Genomic DNA, 18,682 nt, shown 5'->3' on the forward strand with positions numbered 1-18,682 from the left:
TGGATAGTGAGGTGGAACGGAGGTATCTGGGGGTCCAAGTATCTGGCCACCTGGAAGTAGCACTCATGGTCAATATTGGGAAATTTGAAGTCATCCTCCACAACCAACCAATATTCACCTTGAATGCCTCTGGGGCAAGGACTTAGATGTGGCAGCATTTGTTTGATACATCTAGAAGGATTTCCTGACACACTAGGCAGTTAATACATCGCTCGGTGGGATTATACTTGACCTTGATTTGGGAAATGAGCGCAACGAGGTGGAGTTTCAAAGGGAGAGTATATATATGTATATATATATGTGTGTACATATATGCTGCATATGGCAAGTACATTTTTCCTTCAGTAAGGAGACAAAGACTGTACACTGTGCCCCAGGTGAGATCTCAACAACATCCTGTACAACTGTGATGCATCTTCCCTACATCCATTCTCCATTCCCCTCAATGAAAAATACTGGGACAGATGTGATGGAACTCCAGTTAAATACATTCCCATGGCTGCCCTTCATTTACTCAAAGGTAGATAAAAATGCTGGAGAAACAGCGGGTGAGGCAGCATCTATGGAGGGAAGGAAACAGGCAACGTTTCGGGATGAAGCCCTTTCTCCATTTACTCAAGTTACTTCTCAATATAATCATTACAACAGCAGCAAGTTCTTAATTATGTAATTATAAATCAACATTGTTGAGCGAACGCCTTTACAATCTGTTCGTTTTACATTTATCGTCAATCATCGGTGTTTTACTTACTCACCTCGAACTTGTAGTTGAGCTGGAGAACCTTCATACTCGGTTCCCTCTGTAACTGAACATGTATATTCCCCTTCATCAAACCTTCTTACGTTCTTTATTCTGAGGGAAATGTTCCCTTTGGTCACTTCATCTTTAAACAGTTCGGCCCTTGCTCTGTAATCCTGGTGTTGAGCGAGGGTGTCATTGTGTCCATGTCTGTACACAAGGACTGGCGAGATGAGACCTGTCTTCCTCCACTGCACGACCATGTCGCTGGTCAATATATCTGGTACAAGCTGACATTCCAACACCACATCTCCACCTACAGTGGCTACAGAACCGTACACAGGTACAATAACGAGAAATTCACCTGCGGGTCAATTCAAATAATTGGAAATATAATTATTTAAGGAATCAATAAAGATAATCCCTTATTGAAGGTCGAGTCGCAGGTACATAAGGTGGTCAAAAAGGCTTTTGGCTCTTTGGCCTTCATCAGTCAGAGTATTGAGTACAGAACTTGCAGTTGTATAAGACGTTGGTGAAACCGCATTTAGAATATTGTGTTCAGTTCTGGTCACCAGGTTATAGGAAATATATTGTCAAGCTTGAGAATCTTCAGAAAAGATTTACGAGGATGTTGCCAGGACTAGAGGGTGTGAGCTACAGGGAGAGGTTGAGTAAGCTAGGTCTCTATTCCATGGAGCGCAGGAGGATGAGGGGAGATCTTATAGAGGTGTACAAAATCATGAGAGGAATAGATCGGGTAGACGCACAGAGTCTTTTACCCAGAGTAGGGGAATCGCAGACCACAGGACATAGGTTCAAGGTGAAGGGGAAAAGATTTAATGGGAATTCGAGGGGTAACATTTTCACACAGAGGGTGGTGGGTGTATGGAACAAGCTGCTAGAGGAGGTAGTTGAGCCTGGGACTATCCAATCTTTTAAGAAACAGTTCGACAGGTACATGGATAGGACAGGATAGGTTTAGAGGGATATGGACCAAGCGCAGGCAGGTGGGACTAGTGTAGATGGGACATTGTTGGCCGGTGTGGACAAGTTGGGCCAAAGGGCCTGTTTCCACACTGTATCACTCTATGACTAGTGTAGATGGGACATTGTTGGCCGGTGTGGGCAAGTAGGGCCGAAGGGCCTGTTTCCATGCTGTATCACTCTATGACTATGTCTCTAATGGGGTTAGGGAGGGAGAGATAGATCAGCCATGATTGAATGGCGGAGTAGACTTGATGGGTGGAATGACCTTAATCTGCTCCTATCACTAATAACCTTATAATCGCAGGCTCGAAGGGCCGAATGGCCTACTCCTGCATCTAATTTCTATAATCCAGGGATGAAGCCAGGATATGAACATTTTCACTGGTTGTCCACGATTATTTTTTTACATAACATTGGGGCCTCAACACCAATGCCCGTGGGACACCACTCCTTCCATCTTGCCACCCAGAGAGAAAAATGATCAGCATCCACTCTCTGCTTCCTGCTATCCTGATTATCCACGAAAATGAAGTTGCCTCCTACTCCTGCAGTTCCCATCATCGCTCACAGAGGGAGGAAGAACCTCCTACCTGATCGTATTAAGTGATGTGGACAACAGCATTAAAATGAGTGATTTTAAAATATGAATCTTCTGACTCCATGAAGCCCCCTCCATGAGATAAATAAATAGAAATCAGACCAGGTGTTGTGGTCATTACCGTGGGCTGAGCTGAGGATCCAGTTTAGTAACAACACAGCGCAGTGAACCACTCCCATCCCAGTGGAGGGGTCAGTGCCTGAGGGAGAGAGAGAGAGAGAGAAGTGTTAGACAGACCCGTGATGGGCACGAAGCTGTCACCCCACCCTACCCCTCCCCCTCCATCCCCGCTGCCGATGTCCACCACCCCCACTCACTGTTGACCAGGGGGTGAAAGGTCACACCTTGTGCGGGGTGAAAGGTCACACCTTGTGCGGGGTGAAAGGTCACACCTTGTGCGGGGTGAAAGGTCACACCTTGTGCGGGGTGAAAGGTCACACCATGTGCGGGGTGAAAGGTCACACCTTGTGCGGGGTGGCCAAGGGCAACCGGTGGCCAAAGGACTCCAGGCTCCGCACCGGGACCCCGGCTCCCTTTACAATCTGCTCCTTGAGTCTCCCGTCACGGGGGCCGGGTCTGGGACAAACCTCTCCCGGGAATTTCTACAGTTTCACCATCAAACCTGTCAATAGACAATATAGATACAGACAATGGGTGCAGGAGTAGGCCATTCGGCCCCTTCCAGCCAGCACCCCCATTCGCTGTGACCATCCCCAATCAGTACCCCGTTCCTGCCTTCTCCCCATATCCCCTGACTCCACTATCTTTAAGAGCCCTATCTAGCTCTCTCTTGAAAGCATCCAGAGAACCGGCCTCCACCGCCTTCTGAGGGCAAAGAATTCCACAGACTCACAACTCTCTGGGTGAAAAAATGTTTCCTCATCTCCGTTCTCAAGGCTTACTCCTTATTCTTAAACTGTGGCCCCTGGTTCTGGACTCCCCCAACATCGGGAACATGTTTCCTACCTCTAGCGTGTTCAAACCCTTAATAGTCTTTTATGTTTCAATTAGATCTCCTCTCATCCTTTTAAATTCCAGAATATACAAGCCCAGCCGGTCCATTCTATCAACATATGACAGTCCCGCCATCCCTGGAATTAACCTTGTGAACCTACTCCGCACTGCCTCAATAGCAAGAATGTCCTTCCTCAAGTTTGGAGACCAAAACTACACACAATAGGGGGGTTGCACGTAAGGTCACTGGGCCATAGGGCTTGACGCACGGAGCCGCTCAATCCATCTGGAGGACAGCCGTAACTTCCGGTATATGTTATTATTGCAAGAAACTTGTACTTTCCTACCTGTTAAAAACCGCCAAAATGTTGAATTTATGCGCTGAATAAAAATTGTGGAAATCGGGGAAAGTGTGAGAGACATCGTACCCAACTTTAGAATTCCAAACGTGAAGCGAAGTGAAGGTAAATAGAAGCGAGAGCTGAAGGGACAACAACAGCTAAAGTGCTTGGTGAACATTGGCCGTGCAGATATCGGAATTGAAAATATTGGGAATTATCGCGTTTGCTCACTGCATTTCATCAACAGTAAGGCATCATTTGTGTTTTTTCTTGATACCTTTGGTATCTAATAAGGCTCAGAAGTGATAAATCTGGCTGTAAATTTTTCTTCAAAGGCGTTTTCATTTTTCTGTAAAAACCCACTTGGGAACCATGGGGGATTAAAAAAATTACAGCCAGGTTTATCACTTCTGAAACTTTTTAGATGCCAAAGGAATCAAGAAAAAATACAAATATTGCCTTAGTTGATGAAATGCAGTGAGCAAACGGCCAATGTTCGCCAAGCACTCTGGCTGCTGTTGTCCCTTCAGCTCTCGCTTCTATCTACCGTCATTTCTCCTCACTTTTGGAATTCTGAAGTAGGATAAATGTCTCTCACGCTTATCCCGATTTCCATAATCATTTACAGCTAAAAATTGACCTTTTCGGCGGGTTTTAACGGGTCGGCTATGTTGGAAACAATGGTAAGTGCCTACCTGCAGTTCATCGCGTGTAATCCACTTGGTGTAGCGTAGCAACAGGACGGGTCATGGCATCTAAAAAGTTTCAGAAGTGATAAATCTGGCTGTAATTTTTTTAATCGCCCATGGTTCCCAAGTGGGGTTTTACATACAAAATGAAAACGCATCTGAAGAAAAATTTACAGCCAGATTTATCACTTCTGAGAATTTTTAGATACCAAAGGAATCAAGAAAAAACACAAATAATGCCTTACTGTTGATGAAATGCAGTGAGCAAACGAGATAATTCCCAATATTTTCAATTCCGATATCTGCACGGCCAATGTTTACCAAGCACTTTAGCTGTTGTTGTCCCTTCAGCTCTCGCTTCTATTTACCTACATTTCGCTTCACGTTTGGAATTCTAAAGTTGGGTACGATGTCTCTCACGCTTACCCCAACTCCCACAATTTTTTTCAGCGCAACAATTCTACATTTCGGCGGTTTTTAACAGGTAGGAAAGTACGCGTTTCTTGCTTTAATAACAAATACGGAAGTTTCGGATGTCCTCCAGATGGATTGAGCGGCTCCGTGCGTCAAGCCCTATGACCCAGTGACCATACGTGCAACCCCCCTATATAAGAAAGCCGAGGAGCTGCTCTGAGACCGGGGTTCCTCAGGGAGACCGCGCCGGGCTTGGGGGAGTGCGGTAAGTAGGAAGTGAGGAAGGGGGTTACAGAGGAGGCAGTCGCTGTGAAATTCTGGTTGTTACATTAATATGTTCTCAGCAGTTACACATTGACTGTTTCAGCGTAGTTTGTCGCCGCCGCCGGCCCAGAGTTTCACACAGTGGAGCAGCAAGTTCCCTTCTTGCAATCGCGGCCACATCCCGCCCGCCCGCCCGTCACATACAGAATGTGACCACTGGGATTAAACAAATCCCGGTGACCGGCCAGCTCTCCCGATGTGTGACCGACAGCCGCCTCCCTCCCTCCCACCCTCCCTCCCTCCCTGACCCGCACCGGCTCCCAAGCGACCAAACTTCGGAAACCTACCGGGGCCTGGGACCGAGCCGTGCCCGGAAACCTACCGGGGCCTGGGACCGAGCCGTGCCCGGAAACCTACCGGGGCCTGGGACCGAGCCGTGCCCGGAAACCTACCGGGGCCTGGGACCGAGCCGTGCCCCGGGGGCAGTGGGCCGGGCCGGGCCGGGACAGCGGGGATTCCCTTTCACCGAATGCCGCTGGCAAACGGGCGAGTGATCGATCGCTTTGTCCCAGCGGCTCCGGCGCCGTGAGTTGTCCCGGAGACCCCACTCACCTGATCAATCCCCGGCCGGCGCGGCCGCTTCCCCTCCCTCCCTCCCTCCCTCCGGCCGGGACCCTCCTTACCCCCGGGGGCCGAGTCTGTCACCGGCGCCCAGCAACAGCGCGGAGTAAAGTAACCGGCGTCAGACAGAGCGCTTTCTTCAGCCTGGAGTCGGGGACTCCCGCAGGGGAACAGCGGCCGCCGGGGGAGACAGAGACAGAGACAGAGAGAGGTTGAAATCCTCTCAAGTTTTCATCAAATGGAAGCCAGAAATGGAGAAAGTGAAACAGGGTGAGGCTTCCTCAATGCGGGCCGGAGTCTTGCTGGTTCTTGTTGATCACTGGCTGCGCAAACACCTCATCAAGTCAAGTCAAGTCAAGTCTATTCGTCACATACACACACGAGATGTGCAATAATATGATAAGTGGCAAATGCTCGCGGACTTTGTTCAAAAACAAACTACAAACACAATGGAACAGAATCAGTCATTGCATATTTGCGGGAGAAAAAAAGAAAAAAAGAGCAATTTTAAAAATACACCACAACACAGTAAATTGGGACAGTAAGTTAGTCCCTGGTGACACAGGAGTTTACTGTCCTAATGGCCTCTGGGAAGAAACTCCTTCTCATCCTCTGTTTTCCCAGCATGGCACAGCAGGATAGTAAAAGCTTCTTTAGGTATGTGAAGAGGTAAATATTAGTTAAGACCATAGTTGGACCCTTGAAGACTGAAAAAGGTGAATTTATTACGGGGAACAAGGAAATGGCAGATGAGTTGAACAGGTAATATTCTCAAGATCAGAACTTTAATATTATTGTATTATATGCTGTAAGTCTGTAACAGATAGGTAAAGAAATTACAATATCTAGCAAAAGACCAAGTCTTTATGGAGAAGATCAGTTGCTAGCTGGTACATTGGCATATCATCATCAGTAGCATCATCATACTCCTCAGATTGTAACTCTGTACACCTTGTTTTTCCTCAACTTTTCAATGTTGGCATTGTAAACTACAAGTTTTTGCTCTTCAAACCGCACATGACATGCCTTTCTGCCCACTACTTTCCCATTAAGAATGTCTTGTAGATCATCACATTTGGAATTGTCCAAATTCAGATAATCTCTGCGAATGCTGTCTTAGCCTGTCTAAATCAGTCTCTTTTGCTGGGCATTTGGATTGACAATTTTGCATTTCTTCTTCGAAGACATCTGTTTAAAATGTAAAGAAAAAAAAACACTGAACAGCATTAACAGAAACAAGTTATTATTTGCAGTTTTCGAAAAAAGGTAGAAATGATACCTTTAGGCACAATACATCTGACTAAAACTGGAGTCTGGATATTTAGTATGAAAATATTGATCATGGATAGACAATAACACAAAATATAGATTTAGATGTACTTATGACATGAATTTGCAAAAAAATAATGGATTTGATTATTTCTGGAATGTGATCGATTGGAATGTTGCCGTTGCCATAAATATAAGCCCATATCGGCAGGCACGACATGGCCGATTCGTATGGGGGCTAAATAACATTTTTGCTTCATAAGATTAAAATGAAATAAGTTAAATCTTTCATCAGGATAAACATTTCTATTGCTGTTAGACCTGTTCAATATTTTCAGTATTTTGGAGACATAGAAAATAGGTGCAGGAGGAGGCCATTGAGCCCTTCGAGCCAGCACCTCCATTCAATGTAATCATGGCTGATCATCCAACTCAGTATCCTGTACCTGCCTTCTCTCCATACCCCCTGATCCCCTTTAGCCACAAGGGACACATCTAACTCCCTCTTAAATATAGCCAATGAACTGGCCTCAACTACCTTCTGTGGCAGAGAATTCCACAGATTCACCACTCTCTGTGTGAAAAATGTTTTTCTCATCTCGGTCCTAAAAGATTTCCCTTGTCTTGGACTTCCCCAACATCGGGAACAATCTTCCTGCATCTGGCCTGTCCAACCCCGTAGGAATCTTGTAAGTTTTTATAAGATCCCCCATCAATCTTCTAAATTCTAGCGAGTACAAGCCGAGTCTATCCAGTCTTTCTTCATATGAAAGTCCTGACATCCCAGGAATCAGTCTGGTGAACCTTCTCTGTACTCCCTCTATGGCAAGAATGTCTTTCCTCAGATTTGGAGACCAAAACTGTACGCAATACTCCAGGTGTGGTCTCACCAAGACCCTGTACAACTGCAGTAGAATCTCCCTGCTCCTATACTCAAATCCTTTTGCTATGAATGCTAACATTCTTCACTGCCTGCTGCAACTGCATGCCTACTTTCAATGACTGGTGTACCATGACACCCAGGTCTCGTTGCATCTCCCCTTTTCCTAATTGGCCACCATTCAGATATAAGTCTACTTTCCTGTTTTTGCCACCAAAGTGGATAACCTCACATTTATCCACATTTTACTGCATCTGCCATGCATTTGCCCACTCACCCAACCTATCCAAGTCACCTTGCAGCCTCCTCACAGCTAACACTGCCCCCCAGCTTCGTGTCATCCGCAAACTTGGAGATGTTGCATTCAATTCCCACAATTTTGCATTTTAATTTCAGACTTTTTACCAACTGCAGTTTTTTGCCTTTCCATATATCATCTCATTCAATCCAGGTAGCATCCTGGTGAATCTCTTCAGCACCTTCTCCACATCCTTCCAGTAATGTAGTAATTAGAACTGCACACTATATTCCAAATGTGGCTGAACCAAATATTTACACAGTTGCAATATGATTTCTATACAGAAGACGTAAACCGATTAAAACCAGAATGTCGTATGTCTTTTTACCCTGAATGTGGCCACTTCCATAAGTTAAGAGTGTCAAGTGTGTTTCATTTCCATGTGTACCGACAACAGAACAATAAAATTCTTAATTGCAGCAGCGGACAGGCCTGTAAAACCCTGTACTCATGGATACCAAACAAAAAGTTAAAAAAATAAATAAATAAAAACAATATCAGTGCAAAAAAGCCCAAAGTCCTTAGTGTGACCAAGACTGTTCTATATCATAGTCTCGTTGGTGCTTTTGTAATATTCAAGAGCCTGGTGGTTTTGGGAAGAAGCTATTCTTAAACCTGGTGGTCATGGTTTTCAGAATCATACTCCTCCTTTCTGATGGCAGGAAATAAATGAGAGCATGGAAGATTTCCACAAAGACTTCAGTTGGTCTAAGGTAGACAAAAATGCTGGAGAAACTCAGCGGGTGCAGCAGCATCTATGGAGCGAAGGAAATAGGCAACGTTTCGGGACGAAACCCTTCTTCAGACTGATGGAGTTGGTCTACGCAGCATTTGAGAAAATGGCCAGGTACAATATCAGGACATGACACTTTTCAAAGGTTCACCATCCTGAAGGGTCTCTGCAGGCGTTGGCCTCAGTGACTGAGATAACCATGCCACCAGGGGCTATGGCGACCCAAGAAGGCACATCAGTGTTCTTCCTTTTGAACAGATTGAGCCAATTCAGGAGCTCCACAATTCCATCAATTTGTGTCATCTGCAAGTCATACGAAGAGAAATTAATCAGTGAACATAAAGGGTTAGCAAAGCAATATTACCTGTTGCAACAAGGGCAGAGTCCCCCTAGTCCTCACCTTTCACCCCACCAGCCTTCACATACAACAAATAATCCTCCGTCAATTTCGCCAACTCCAACGTGACCCCACCACTCGCCACATCTTCCCATTTCCCCCATGTCTGCCTTCCTCAAAGACCGCTCCCTCCGCAACTCCCTTGTCAATTCTTCCCTTCCCTCCAGTACCACCCCCTCCCCGGGCACTTTCTGTTGCAACCGCAAGAGATGCTACGGGGAGGGGGTGGTACACTTGTTGCTTTACCTCCCCCCTCGACTCCATTCAAGGACCCAAGCAGTCGTTCCAGGTGCGACAGAGTTTCACCTGCATCTCCTTCAACCTCATCTACTGCATCCGCTGCTCTAGATGTCAGCTGCTCTACATCGGTGAGACCAAGCGGAAGTTGGGCCATCGTTTCGCCGAACACCTTCGCTCAGTCCGCAAGAACCTACCTGACCTCCCGGTGGCTCAGCACTTCAAATCCCCCTCCCACTCCGAATCCAACCTCTCTGTCCTGGGTCTCCTCCATGGCCAGAGCGAGCAACACCGGAAATTGGAGGAGCAACACCTCATATTCCGCTTGGGGAGTCTGCAGCCAGCGGGCATGAACATTGAATTCTCCCAATTTTGTTAGCCCTTGCTGTCTCCTCCCCTTCCTCAGCCCTCGAGCTGTCTCCTCCCATCCCCCAGCTTTAGGGCTCCACCTCCTCCCTTTTCCTTCCTTCTCCCCACCACCCCCTATCAGTCTGAAGAAGGGTTTCGGCCCGAAACATTGCCCATTTCCTTCGCTCCATAGATGCTGCTGCACCCGCTGAGTTTCTCCAACTTTTTTGGTTACCTGTTGCAATCTCTGGTTTCTGTCTTCTTGCCACCTTTGAGACTCTCCTGTTACCTTCTTAACAGTTTGTATCTTTATTGCACTCTCTTCAGCAATTTTTTCCTCATGCAACTGCAACAAGATATAAAATGTCACACCAGCTCCTTGAGGTGACTAAAATTCAACAGAAGAATACAATTGTACTGGCCCACCTGTTCAGCATTTGGATTACTTGCAAAATACTAAGTTTAGACAGAACCATATTTTCCCCCGAACTTTCTTCTTCACATCTAACTTTCTCATGCTCATCAATTCCAACACAATTCTTCTACCACCTACACTATGAAATACTATCATTGCAAATTAAACTACCTACAGGCAGGCCTCTGGGATTATAAAATACCTTTTCACGACTTGGTTCAATTTGACTTTTCTTCTTTGCTTCTTGCTGCTCAACTGGAGGACAAGCTTCTACAACAGGTGTCAGCCGTAACTTCCGCTCTCTGAGGGGAGGAAATATTGAAATCAGGACTGTGGAAAAGCGTGCACAGAGTGAACCAGAAGCAGCAACACAATTCCTACTTTATAACTTAAATTAAGCCTTTAAACAATTCAGATACTCCACATACAAAAGGTAGCGATTCCAGCAAGAAATGTGAATTATTGATTTGTTTTAGTCAAAGAAAATTAGCAAGGACAACAATTTGTTTGGTCATAACTAACCAACAGATGAAGATAAGCTATTTCTGAGGGTAAAATAGCAACACGGGGGGGAAAAAATGTCCATAATTAGAATCACGATCAAGACATTTAAAAAAAATCAAAATGTATTCTGTTGCTCGTCGAGCGTCAGATTTGAATATTGCATTTAGATTTGCACGTGCTTACGTTTTAAGCTCTTCGCATTTTTGTTTTTTCTCTTCCGCCAGTTTCTGGATTCTTTCTTCTTTTTGCTCTTGCGTTTTCTTAGGTTTTTCCAGGCGGGTCCTCTCTTTTTCCGAAGGAACATACTGAACAATTATAAAGTGAATCATATAAAATGGAAAATGCCACCTTGTGGCGGTCCCTGTGGAGGTGAGCTTCAGTTGGTGTTGTTTCCAATGGGGTGACGCTGGTTAGGAAGCTCTTCAGTAGAGTTTTGATTATTATATTTCAATTCTTGCTGTTACATTGTGCCTGTCCATTTCCTTGCTTTTTTGCCGTCAATATTGCATTATGTATAACTGTTTTGCTTCAATAATCTGTCTATCTTATTCATAGACCATGGCTCCACTGAGAAAATTAAAGAAAGCGTGGAAAATGAATGGTAAGATTTTCTTTCCAGTTGCCAACTGAAATATAAACTGAAATTAGTTTTGATGCTTTAAGTATTTTGGTCAAATAGGACCTATTGGATTAAGGTGAAGGGGAAAAAATTAATAACAATTTGATGGGTAACTTTTTCACACAAAGCATGGTGGGGTATAGAACAAGGTGACAGAGGAGGTACTATTGAGGCAGGAACTATCCCAATGATTAGACAGGTTCATGGATAAGACAGGTTTGGAGGGATATGGGCCAAATGCGGGCAGGTGTGACTAGTGTGTAGGAAGAAACTGCAGATACTGATTTAAACTGAAGATAGACACAACAAGCTGGAGTAACTCAGTGGGACAGGCAGCATCGCTGGAGAGAAGGAATGGTTGACGTTTCGGGTCGAGACTCTTCTTCAGAGTCTGAAGAATGGTCTCGACCTGAAACATCACTCATTCCTTCTCTCCAGAGATGCTGCCTGTCCTGCTAGGTCCCACCAGTTTTTTGTGTCTATCTTCAGGTGGGACTAGTGTAGCTGGGACATGTTGGCAGGTCTGGGAAAGTTGAGCCAAAGAGCCTGTTTCCACACTGTATCACTCTATGACTATAGCAGTGCGGAAAGCCATTTGTGTATAATATATAGGTTGAAACTAGAATTGCCAGCGACAGGTTTTCTTATCACACCTGCACTTTACCATTGAGGAGTGCAGCGTAGGTTTAGCAGAATAATTCCCGGGATGGCAGGACTGTCATATGCCGAGAGAATGGAGCAGCTGGGATTGTACACTCTGGAGTTTGGAAGGATGAGAAGGGATCTCATTGAAACATATAAGATTGTTAAGGGCTTGGACACACTAGAGGTAGGAATCATGTTCCCGATGTTGGGGGAGTCCAGAACCAGGGCCACAGTTTAAGAATAAGGAGTAAGCCATTTAGAACGGAGGCGAGGAAACACTTTTTCTCACAGAGAGTGACGAGTCTGTAGAATTCTCTGCCTCAGAGGGCGGCGGAGGCCGGTTCTCTGGATGCTTTCAAGAGGCAGCTAGAAGGGTGTTGGCCCGAAACATTGCCTACTTCCTTTGCTCCATAGATGCTGCTGCACCCGCTGAGTTTCTCCAGCATTTTTTGTGTACCTTTGTTGCACTGGAATAGCTCGTTCTTTATCTTGCCCCTTTGTGTTTCTTTGTGCAACAATGATTTTCCACCCTGCATATTTTGCAACGCAATTACCATAAAACAAAATCCTTTAATACCATGCCCATGGCAACAAGACCCTGGAGGAAAGAGAATAAGGTTTGAACAATAATTTGCAATGTTTAAGATCATTAGACACAGGAGCAGAATTAGGTCATTTGGTTCATCAAGTCTGATGGAAAGACATTCTTGCCATAGAGGGAGTACAGAGAAGGTTCACCAGACTGATTCCTGGGATGTCAGGTCTTTCATATGAAGAAAGACTGGATAGACTCGGCTTGTACTCGCTAGAATTTAGAAGATTGAGGGGGGATCTTATAGCAACTTACAAAATTCTTAAGGGGTTGGGCAGGCTAGATGCAGGATGATTGTTCCCAATGTTGGGGAAGTCCAGAACAAGGGGTCACAGTTTAAGGATAAGGGGGAAATCTTTTAGGACCGAGATGAGAATTTTTTTTTCACACAGAGAGTGGTGAATCTGTGGAATTCTCTGCCACAGAAGGTAGTTGAGGCCAGTTCATTGGCTATATTTAAGAGGGAGTTAGATGTGGCCCTTGTGGCTAAAGGGATCAGGGGGTATGGAGAGAAAGCAGGTACAGGATACTGAGTTGCATGAGCAGCCATGATCATATTGAATGGCGGTGCAGGTTCGAAGGGCCGAATGGCCTACTCCTGCACCTCATTTCTATGTTTCTATGTTTCTATGTTTCTATGTCTGCTCTGCCATTTGATGATGACTGATATGTTTCCGCCTCAATCCCATTCTCCTGCCTTCTCCCCATAACCTTTGACATAAATCATATTTGGGAAGGCTGTTATTACAGTATCTTGTGGATGAAATTAAATGTCATAAATCAAGGATGATGCTATGCTTATCAGATTTGAATGATCATTAACTTCCTATGTTGCTTTGTCTTCGATCCAACTAGTCTTCAACATGGAGTGGAAAGTATTCGAGTGGTTCTGGTGTATTGGATAATGAGGATTCACCTCCGAAAGGGACAGTGTCACCATCATCTTCTGCTCAAAAGGTAATTCAAAGAAAATTATTTTTTGATTTACTTAAATGTTTCTGTTGAGTGAATGAAACAGACTCACTGATCCGGTACAACAGTATTTATTGAGCAATACATACATCACACTACAGCATGTAACTTCTACTGTACAGCAGTACTGACTGTCAGCATATGTCGGGTTGCGAGAATATGAATGGTGTGGTAGTTGGCGGAGCTAATAGTAATAAAACACTACATTGGTTAGTCAGTAAAGTAACCAATCTACAGTTTCATTGTATAATTTTCCTATAGATAATAAGTGAGATAGAAGGATGCTAACATTGTCACATTTTCTTGTACCTTTTCTATTTTGAGAACACGGTTAGATAATTTATCCCATTGACCATGTGCGATTTCTCCCTCCCTTCCCTCTTTCAATGCACCTTTTTATGTTTCAAGTGTTGATCATCTTTTCATTTGAATTGTGAACTTTGATTCCCAAACCGTTAGTGGAGCATTCATTACTCCCTTATTATTTTTAGGTACATGTGTTTTCTCAAGCACTCATCTAAATAAACGTTAAGGTTTGTGTATGCTAAATTTGTATTTAAGCAATGAGCAATCATTTTATCTTGTTCCCCATCAATTCTCCTCTTTCTGAACAGAAGCAAAGCTTTCTTCTTTCTAAACTTTTATTCCATTGTGGAAAATAACTAGCTTTGCCTTGCAGCTGCGGCTCGCCTGCAGTCCGTTTGTCTTTTCTTTTTTTGTTTTCTTTTGTCCCGTTTTTACAGTGTATTTCGGTTTATTTAGTTGTGTATGTGTGTGTGTGGGGGGGGGGGGGTGGGTATAACATGTTTTTTGACTCTTCCTTCGGGGGGGGATGCGACCTTTCTTGCCGTATCCCCCGTCTCCGTGTCCGTCTGCGCTGAGGCCTATCGCGGAGCTGGCGGCCTCCAACTGCGACCGACCTCGAGGCTGCGGAGGCAGAGCCAGGACTTACCAACGCGAAGCTGGTCGACTTCGGGGCTGTGGTTGCGACCCGACTTTGGAGCCTCGGAGGCTCGGCCGAGGGCCAGTGGACGACATCGTTGCGAGCTCACAGGTGGTGACCTGTTTTTCCGGAGCTCCCGCAACAACAGCTGCGTCCGCTGGACTGGAGGGCGGCAGCTTCGACCGCCCCGGGCCTCGGAGTTTCAACCGGCCCGTTTGCGGAGCACGGATTCAGCCACGGGACTTGCTCACCATCACCCGGCGGGGTCACAACATCGGAGGCTTGGATTGCCTCAGCGCAGAGGGAGAGCAAGGAGGGAAGAGACCATGACTTTGGGACTTTAAACTGTGTTGAGTGTTTGTTTTGTTGTTATTCTATGTTATGACTGCAGGCTAAACCATTTCGTTGCACTGAAAAGTGCAATGAGAATAACATTGAATCCAATCCAATCCAGTCCAAACTAGGCTCATTTTGTTGAGCTTTGATTCTATCCCATTCTATACAACGACGATTGCCTCACTGTATTCACCCTCTGCTGTTTAAACATATCTTGGATTGGCTTCCTTGAACAACTCTGCTAGAAATGTTCTTGTTGGTGCCGTACTTACAACACATCTTCACCCTGGTACACACCTGCACTTCGTAAGCTGAAACAGACTGGTCGACGACTTGAACGACTCACAAAGAAATCATCTCTCACTGTCCACCATGAAGCTTACAAACTCCACCTCACTGACTACAAAGATGCCCTCATTGCTGCAAAATCTGCCTACCTCTCCTCCATATTCACCGACCCCTGCCTAAACCACAGAACCCTCTTCTCCACAGTGGGCAACCTCCTCAAGCCTTGAGCCAACACTCTCCCTACCTCTACTCCGGGTCTCTGCAACTCATTCCTCAACTTTTTCGCTGATAAAATCAGCACCATCTATCAATTGTTATCCCCTGTACCCGACTCCCCAGCATCTACTCCACCACCTACCAAGGCCCCTCCTTTCAACATCTCCACTGACCTCCTTACCCCTCCTCCACGCTGCTTCCTCTCCCAGTTTGACCTGGTCACCCCTACTGAAATCTCCAAACTCATCAGCTCTTCCAAACCCACTACATGCTCCCTCGACCCTCTGCCCACTCCCCTGTTGAAGTCCTGCCTCCCCGTTCTCTGCCCCTACCTCACTAATCTCTTCAACTCCTCATTGTCCCAAGGAATTGTCCCCTCCGCTTTCAAAACTGCTGCTGTCACACCAATCTTAAAGAAACCTGGTCTTGATCCCTCCTCTCTCATTACCTACCGCCCAATCTCAAACCTCCCCTTTCTTTCAAAATCCCTGGAGCGTATCGTTGCGTCACAACTTCATTCCCACCTCCTTGCGTATAACCTATTTGAACCCCTCCAATCTGGCTTTCGCCCCCTCCATAGCACAGAAACTGATGTCCTGGCCTTATATTATATTGTCTCCTGGGCCTGTGCAATTTACAATGCAATCGACACTTTTTATATAGGGTTTGTGTAATTTACAATGCTCTCACCTTCCCTTTATATAGGGTTTTAGGCACTTTCTTTCTTTTTTTTTTTAGCTCTAGAGAAGTATATGTTTTTATAGATTATGTGTCTTTCTGTGTGTCTTTTTAACTTGACTTGACTCTCTGAACAACCGCACAAGAGTTCCTATGTGTGTAAGCACAAATGGCAAATAAAGTTTTTGACCTTTGACCTCAAAGTCCTCAACGACCTCCTCACCTCTGCTGACACTGGTTCCCTCAACATCCTCATCCTCCTCGACCTGAGCGCAGCCTTCGATACAGTGAACCATAACATCCTGCTCACCAGACTCAAAGACCTCGGCATTGAAGGCTCTGCACTCAGCTGGCTCCGTTCCTACCTTTCCAACAGATCCCACTTCATCTCTCTCCACAACCACACCTCTGCTACAGCCACAATCACTCAAGGCGTTCCCCAAGGCTCCGTACTCGGCCCCCTCCTCTTCATCATCTACATCCTCCCCCTTGGTCAGATACTCCGCCACTTCAACCTGGACTTCCACTGTTACGCGGATGACACCCAGATCTACCTCGGCACCAAATCCCCCCACAACCCCCCCCCCCCCCCTCTCCCATATCAAGTCCTGTTTGTCAGCTATAAAAATCTGGATGCAACATAACTTCCTCAAACTCAACAGCGATAAAACAGAATTCCTCCTCATAGGCTCCAAATCCACACTCAGCAAAATCAATAACCCCACTCTCACCATCGACGGCACCACTGTCTCCCCATCTCCCCAGCCCCGCAACCTTGGCGTGATCTTTTATTCCACCCTCTCCCTTGAGCCTCACATCCGCCATGTCATTAAAGCCTCCTTCTTTCACCTCCGCAACATCGCCAAAATCAGGCACTCTCTCACACCTCCCGCTGCTGAAAGACTCATCCATGCCTTCATCTCCTCCCGACTGGACTACTGCAACTCACTTCTCCTTGGCATCAGTTCCACCTACATCAACTGACTCCAACTGGTCCAGAACGCAGCAGCTCGACTCATCACCCACACCAAATCCTGGCATCACATCACTCCAGTCCTCAAACAACTTCACTGGCTTCCCATCTCCCACCGGATCACCCTCAAAATCGTGGTCCTCACTTACAAAGCCCTCCACCATCTGGCCGCCCCATATCTCACTGACCTCCTCTCCCCCTACCAACCCTCACGGTCCCTCAGATCCACATCAGCCGGTCTCCTCTCCATCCACAAGTCCAACCTCCGCAGTTTTGGGGACAGAGCCTTCTCCAGGGCAGCTCCCAGGCTCTGGAACTCCCTCCCCCAACTGATCCGCAATTCCGTGACCCTCACCATCTTCCAGTCCCGCCTCAAGACCCATCTCTTCACCTTTGCCTATCCTTAGCCCCACGTCCCCCTCCCTTTTCATCTGTGCTTGAATTGCCTCATATTGTGTTTTGAATTGAATTATGTCTTTAATTTGTGTACTAGTCATGTCTCTACTATTTATTTCATTCCGCTTACATGTTTTTCCTCTACTTGCTAAATTTTTGTAAGGTGTCCTTGAGACTCTTGAAAGGCACCCATAAATAAAATGTATTATTATTATTATTACTTTGTATATGTTAGCTCTGTACATAACAATATATGCTTAATAGCATTTTAAATGTTGTAGAAATACAATATGTAAAGATAATTTTTGAAGGTTAACAGAGAACAGGTTTGCAACATTCTGCGATTAGTCCGTGCAATATCTTTAGTTCCCAGCTCTCAAAACCAGGAATGTTTCAATGCATTTGCCAGAAAGAATCTTAAATCCCAAAGTAAAGGTTGAGCTGATGAATATACTTGGAAATGGTTGAGTTTCTGTTTAAAGCATTAACATGGTTGTAATGTGCATTAATCCAATATATATAAATGTATATTACAACCATTTTAATGGTATAACTGTTATAACTGGATGTACTCTTCACTTGGCTACTTTTTAATCTAATTAACGAGAAGTAGAATTGGGTAGATAATTGAATTTAATTTTAATGTAGATGGGTACAATTGACACCATTATTTTAATTTTTTAATGGTTCATTTATTACACGAGGTGGCATTTTCCATTTTATATGATTCACTTTATAATTGTTCAGTATGTTCCTTCGGAAAAAGAGAGGACCCGCCTGGAAAAACCTAAGAAAACGCAAGAGCAAAAAGAAGATGGGGCTCGAGGTAGATCTGGGTGTCACTGGGGCTCAAATGACAATAAATTTGTGTTGTATAAGAAAGAATCCAGAAACTGGCGGAAGAGAAAAAACAAAAATGCGAAGAGCTTAAAACGTAAGCACGTGCAAATCTAAATGCAATATTCAAATCTGACGCTCGACGAGCAACAGAATACATTTTGATTTAAAAAAAATGTCTAGATCGTGAATCTAATTATGGACATTTTTTCCCCCGTGTTGCTATTTTACCCTCAGAAATAGCTTATCTTCATCTGTTGGTTATTTATGACCACACAAATTGTTGTCCTTGCTAATTTTCTTTGACTAAAACAAATCAATAATTCACATTTCTTGCTGGAATCACTACCTTTTGTATGTGGAGTATCTTAATTGTTTAAAGGCTTAATTTAAGTTATAAAGTAGGAACTGTATTGCTGCTTCTGGTTCATTCTGTGCACGCTTTTCCACAAAGTTCTGAGTTCAATATTTCCCCCCCTCAGAGAGCGGAAGTTAC

At 45.0% G+C, this 18,682-nt stretch overlaps 1 protein-coding gene and 1 long non-coding RNA gene across 2 annotated transcripts in view; one reads left to right on the forward strand and one right to left on the reverse strand.

The window, feature by feature from the left end:
- LOC116990070 (butyrophilin subfamily 1 member A1-like) overlaps positions 1-18,682 on the forward strand; it is a gene marked incomplete at its 3' end in the record, with an annotated part of 338,852 nt that overhangs the window by 161,172 nt on the left and 158,998 nt on the right. The window lies entirely within an intron of this gene.
- LOC116990082 lies at positions 2,468-5,776 on the reverse strand. The gene is made up of 3 exons (XR_004416403.1): positions 5,673-5,776; positions 2,792-2,949; positions 2,468-2,526 (listed from the first exon to the last, which is right to left on the reverse strand). It is a non-coding gene; the product is annotated as an uncharacterized LOC116990082 (long non-coding RNA).

This window comes from Amblyraja radiata, chromosome 30 (genome assembly GCF_010909765.2).
Source record: "Amblyraja radiata isolate CabotCenter1 chromosome 30, sAmbRad1.1.pri, whole genome shotgun sequence".
In the NCBI taxonomy this organism is placed as follows: Eukaryota; Metazoa; Chordata; class Chondrichthyes; order Rajiformes; family Rajidae; genus Amblyraja; species Amblyraja radiata.